The 6,000-nt window shown below is 39.2% G+C and overlaps 1 protein-coding gene across 4 annotated transcripts in view; it reads left to right on the top strand.

Annotated features, from left to right (window-relative positions):
- Positions 1 to 1,745: 1,745 nt before the first annotated feature.
- Positions 1,746 to 6,000, top strand: part of ZFYVE9 (zinc finger FYVE-type containing 9) — a 117,996-nt gene continuing 113,741 nt past the window's right edge. For all 4 annotated transcript variants that reach the window (XM_070368061.1, XM_070368060.1, XM_005894736.2 and 1 more), the window contains exon 1: positions 1,746 to 1,849. The gene's annotated coding sequence lies outside the window, so the exon portion shown is untranslated. The remainder of the gene's footprint in view (positions 1,850 to 6,000) is intronic.

Here is a 6,000-nt window from a genome sequence, read left to right as displayed (position 1 = left end):
CTTACTTAAACTCATGTCTATCGAGTCGGTGGTGCCATTCAACCATCTCATCCTCCGTCATCCCCTTTTCCTTCCGCCTTCAATCTTCCCCAGCATCAGGGTCTTTTCCAATGAGTCAACTCTTTGCATTAGGTGGCCAAAGTATTGGAGTTGCAGCTTCAGCATCATTCCTTCCATGAATATTTAGAACTGGTTTCCTTTAGGATGAACTGGTTGGATCTCCTTGCAGTCCAAGGGACTCCTCCAAGAGTCTTCTCCAATACCACAATTCAAAAGCATCAATTCTTCAGCGCTCAGCTTTCTTAATAGTCCAACTCTCACATCCATACATGACTATTGGAAAAACCATAGCCCTGACTAGACTTTGTTGGCTAGGATCTTTGTTGGCAAAGTGATGTCTCTGCTTTTTAATATGCTGTCCAGGTTGGACATAGCTTTCCTTCCAAGGAGCAAGCGTCTTTTAATTTCATGGCTGCAGTCACCATCTGCAGTGATTTTGGAGCCCAAAAAAGTAAAATCTCTCACTGTTTCCATGTTTTCCCATCTATTTGCCATGGAGTGATCAGACCGGATGCCATGATCTTAGTTTTCTGAAAGTTGAGTTTTAAGCCAACCTTTTCACTCTCCTCTTTCACTTCCATCAAGAGGCTCTTTAGTTCTTCTTCATTTTCTGCCTTCAGGGTGGTGTTGTCATCTGCGTACTGAGGTTATTGATATTTCTCCTAGCAATCTTGATTTCAGCTTATGCTTCATCCAGTCCAACATTTCTCATGATGTACTCTGCATATAAGTTAAATAAGCAGGGTGACAATATACAGCCTTTATGCACTCCTTTCCCAATTTGGAACCAGTCTGTTCTAACTGTTGCTTCTTGACCTGAATATAGATTTCTCAGGAAGCAGGTCAGGTGGTCTGGTATTCCCATCTCTTTCAGAATTTTCCACAGTTTGTTGTGATCCACAAAGTCAAAGACTTATGCTTTGGCCTTTTTGAATACTTATCATTTTAGTAAGCACATCATTTTCACATCAGATAGTAGAATTACATTTGAAATAATGTCAGAAAAATTTCTTGTATTGCCAGATAACTTTAAAATTAAGTGCTGTTTACTAGGTCATGTCTAGGATACTCTTCTATTTTGAAACTGTTTTGATCATAGGTTAGATATTTTATACAGATAATATGAGATACTTAGTTTTATTCTGATTAGTTTCAACTGCTAATCCGTTGCTTCTAAGCAGCAGAGAGAGGCTGAAATCATAAGGGACTCCATTTGGAGGAGAAACAGTTGTTTGGCATTAAAAAATCTTAACAGAAATCTTTTGATCTCAGTTTAAAAATTCTGTATATACAGGAAAAAAATCACTAACAGAGGACTTTCTTGTGAAGCAGCAGTTTTGTTAGCTTTGGATTCGTGGAAGGCCTGTTGAAATATAAATAAATAGTGTTTTTATGAATTACCATAGTCATTGGATAGAAAGTACCTGCCTTTGATCTTTCACTTTGTATTACTCATTGAAAATAAGAAGCGTGTGGAAATTCTTAACTATTCTTTGAAACATTTAACTTTGGGCCTTTTTAGACAATATAATGTGTCTGCTGCTGCATTCCATACTGGCCAGGTCTTTGAATCTGAAGATATAATTGCAATAGCTTTTATTTGTCTAGCTATGATAGATTGATATGAAGAAAAATGGGGCTTATTGCTTTAGCAGGTATAATGAGCAATGTGTTCTTTCTTTAGGATCAGACAGAGCACACTGAAGCAGCAGGACTGGCTGGTAGTACAGCAAGCACCATGAGTGAACACACAGAAGCCCGCTCCTTACCACGTGTGTAAAGGAAAAAGGTAAGAAATCCAGTGACCTTATTTCTCTTGAGAGCTTGAACTTGAGAAAACAAATAGCTTTATAGAAGCTAATGCTCATGAATATATATTCTAATTGCTTCATTTATGAAACTGTCTCTTATTAAATCAGGAATATTGCTTTTTTTACAAAAAAGATTTGGCTTAAGTCCAGGGAAAAAGGATGTTTTAAAATTCCTATTGAATTACATCAAAATGCTAATTTCTCTACCAGTGCTTGGCTTCTTCCTTTCAGAGTCAACTTCTACCTTGGGCATAGACAGGTAATTTCAGCATGACAAAGAGCATGGACTTGAGCAATATTATTAAGAGAAAATCTACCCAATTAATTGGTATATCTACCCGATTAATGTTATGAATATTTCTTAGTCAATCGCACAAGTGTTAAATAGTTAAATCTTACTTTAGGATAAGGAAACAGAAATACAGATTTAATTACACTTTTTTATTTTGTATGTTTAGACTAGTTCTGAAGAGCAATCATTTCCAGCAGAAAATTGGAAGTATTTTATTAATTCTGATAGAGCAAGACTTCTTAATCATTGACATTTTTCTGACTAGGAATCTTTGTTTTCTTTCAAGTCTTATGATTATTTAATGCGTAGAACATGGTGGTGGGAAGGGAAGGTATGTGGGTGAGATTGGTTTCAGAGACTGATTATGCCATTCACTGTTGGACTGTTGTGTGCTCTGGCTGAGTGCTCTGATTTTCCATGTAAGCTTCAAGGATAGAGGCATGGGTCTGGCAGACTGAGTTCTTAAGGCACCTAGCAGTAGTACTTTCCTCACCAAAACTTCTGGACTTGGAGTTGGCTAGGTATTTCTTGTCCCCTAGCTTTCTCACATGAGTGTGAGAGAAGAGTGCTTCTGTCTGCCTTCATCTGGCCAAATCTTCTTTTTCAGGCATCTCCTCTTTAGGAAGTTTTCAACCCACTGCAAAGACCATCAATAATAATAAATAATAATTAGTCAGCAATAATAAATTATTGGAGTATTTCTTACAGTAGCCCATCCTACCCCAAATAATATACCCCTGCTCTAGTCTGATTTGGATTCCCATCTTCTTTGGCTCCATAGTACCCAGTGCATATATTAATATCAATTAGTATATATCACAGTATTTCATATTTTAAGTCTACTTATCCATCTTCTATAAAACATTGGGTACTGTTAGGTCAAGGACATTGTCTTACTGTCATTGTAACCTAATGATTAAAACAGTGTCTGATACATAGTAGATGCTCAGGAATATTTTATGCATGAATGCACACATGTTCATTGTAATTAGTATATAGCATAGAGGAAGTAACAGTGAAGGAGACACCCGAAGAGCAATCAGATAAGTGCTGTAAAAGTTAGACCCTTAAGACTGAGATTCAAGACAGTGTCTAAAAGATCTCTGGTCAATAGAATAAAAAAGAAGAGATCCTCAGGAAGAAACTGTACTGAATTAAATAATCATATTCATCTTTGAGATGTACCGTTACCCTTAAACAACATGTGGGTGAGGGGGTGCTGACTCTCCGTGCATTGGAAAGTCTGCATATAACCTATAATCAACTCTATATACATTCAGTTCAGTTCAGTCGCTCACTTGTGTCCGACTCTTTGCGACCCCATGAATTGCAGCACGCCAGGCCTCCCTGTCCATCATCATCTCAAAGAGTTTACTCAAACTCATATCCAAGGAATCGGTGATGCCATCCAGCCATCTCATCCTCTGTCGTCCCCTTCTCCTCCTGCCCCTAATCCCTCCCAACATCAGAGTCTTTTCCAATGAGTCAACTCTTCGCATGAGGTGGCCAAAGTACTGGAGTTTCAGCTTTAGCATCAGTCCTTCCAAAGAACACCCAGGACTGATCTCCTTTCAAATGGACTGGTTGGATCTCCTTGCAGTCCAAGGGACTCTCAAGAGTCTTCTCCAGCACCACAGTTGAAAAGCATCAATTCTTCAGCACTCAGCTTTCTTCACAGTCCAACTCTCACATCCATACATGACCACTGGAAAAACCATAGCCTTGACTAGACGGACCTTTGTTGGCAAAGTAATGTCTCTGCTTTTCAATATGCTATCTAGGTTGGTCATAACTTTCCTTCCAAGGAGTAAGTGTCTTAATTTCCTGTCTGCAATCATCATCTGCAGTGATTTTGGAGCCCCCCAAAATAAAGTCTGACACTGTTTCCACTGTTTCGCCATCTATTTGCCAGGAAGTGATGGGACCAGATGCCGTGATCTTAGTTTTCTGAATGTTGAGCTTTAAGCCAACTTTTTCACTCTCTTCTTTCACTTTCATCAAGAGGCTCTTTAGTTCCTCTTCACTTTCTGCCATAAGGGTGGGGTCATCTACATATCTGAGGTTATTGATCTTTCTCCCAGCAATCTTGATTCCACCTCGTGCTTCTTCCAGTCCAGCGTTTCTCATGATGGACTCTGCATATAAGTTAAATAAGCAGAGTGACAATATATAGCCTTGACGTACTCCTTTTCCTATTTGAAACCAGTCTGTTGTTCCATGTTCAGTTCTAACTGTTGCTTCCTGACCTGGATATAGGTTTCTCAAGAGGCATGTCTGGTGGTCTGGTATTCCCATCTCTTTCAGAACTTTCCACAGTTTATTGTGATCCACACAGTCAAAGGCTTTGGCATAGTCAATAAAGCAGAAATAGATGTTTTTCTGGAACTCTCTTGCTTTTTCGATGATCCAGCGGATGTTGGCAATTAGATCTCTGGTTCATCTGCCTTTTCTAAAACCAGCTTGAACATCTGGAAGTTCACAGTTCACGTATTGCTGAAGTCTGGCTTGGAGAATTTTGAGCATTACTTTACTAGCGTGTGAAATGAGTGCAATTGTGTGGTAGTTTGAGCATTCTTTGGCATTGCCTTTCTTTGGGATTGGAATGAAAACTGACCTTTTCCAGTCCTGTGGCCACTGCTGAGTTTTCCAGATTTGCTGGCATATTGAGTGCAGCACTTTCACAGCATCATCTTTCAGGATTTGAAATAGCTCCACTGGAATTCCATCACCTCCACTAGCTTTGTTCGTAGTGATGCTTTCTAAGGCCCACTTGACTTCACATTCCAGGATGTCTGGCTCTAGATGAGTCATCACACCATCGTGATTATCTTGGTCATGAAGATCTTTTTTGTACAGTTCTTCTGTGTATTCTTGCAATCTCTTCTTAATATCTTCTGCTTCTGTTAGGTCCATACCATTTCTGTCCTTTTTCGAGCCCATCTTTGCATGAAATGTTCCCTTGGTATCTCTAATTTTCTTGAAAAGATCTCTAGTCTTTCCCATTCTGTTGTTTTCTTCTATTTCTTTGCATTGATCACTGAGGAAAGCTTTCTTATCTCTCCTTGCTTTTCTTTGGAACTTTGCATTCAGATGCTTATATCTTTCCTTTTCTCCTTTGCTTTTCACTTCTCTTCTTTTCACAACTATTTGTAAGGCCTCCCCCAACAGCCATTTTTCTTTTTTGCATTTCTTTTCCATGGAGATGGTCTTGATCCCTGTCTCCTGTACAGTGTCGCGAACCTCCTTCCATAGTTCATCAGGCACTCTGTCTATCAGATCTAGTCCCTTAAATCTATTTCTCACTTCCACTGTATAATCATAAGGAATTTGATTTAGGTCATACCTGAATGGTCTAGTGGTTTTCCCTACTTTATTCAATTTCAGTCTGAATTTGGCAATAAGGAGTTCATGATCTGAGCCACAGTCAGCTCCTGGTCTTGTTTTTGCTGACTGTATAGAGCTTCTCCATCTTTGGCTGCAAAGAATATAATCAATCTGATTTCGGTGTTGACCATCTGGTGATGTCCATGTGTAGAGTCTTCTCTTGTGTTGTTGGAAGAGGGTGTTTGCTATGACCATTGTGTTCTCCTGGCAAACAAAACTCTATTAGTCTTTGCCCTGCTTCATTCCGTATTCCATGGCTAAATGTGCCTGTTACTCCAGGTGTTTCTTGACTTCCCACTTTTGCATTCCAGTCCCCTATAATGAAAAGGATATGTTTTTTGGGTGTTAGTTCTAAAAGGTCTTAGAGATCTTCATAGAACCGTTCAGCTTCAGCTTCTTCAGCATTACTGGTTGGGGCATAGACTTGGATTAGTGTGATATTGAATGGTTTGC

Source organism: Bos mutus, chromosome 3, assembly GCF_027580195.1.
Source record: "Bos mutus isolate GX-2022 chromosome 3, NWIPB_WYAK_1.1, whole genome shotgun sequence".
Lineage (NCBI taxonomy): Eukaryota > Metazoa > Chordata > Mammalia > Artiodactyla > Bovidae > Bos > Bos mutus.
This window is presented reverse-complemented; position numbering and strand designations above follow the sequence as displayed.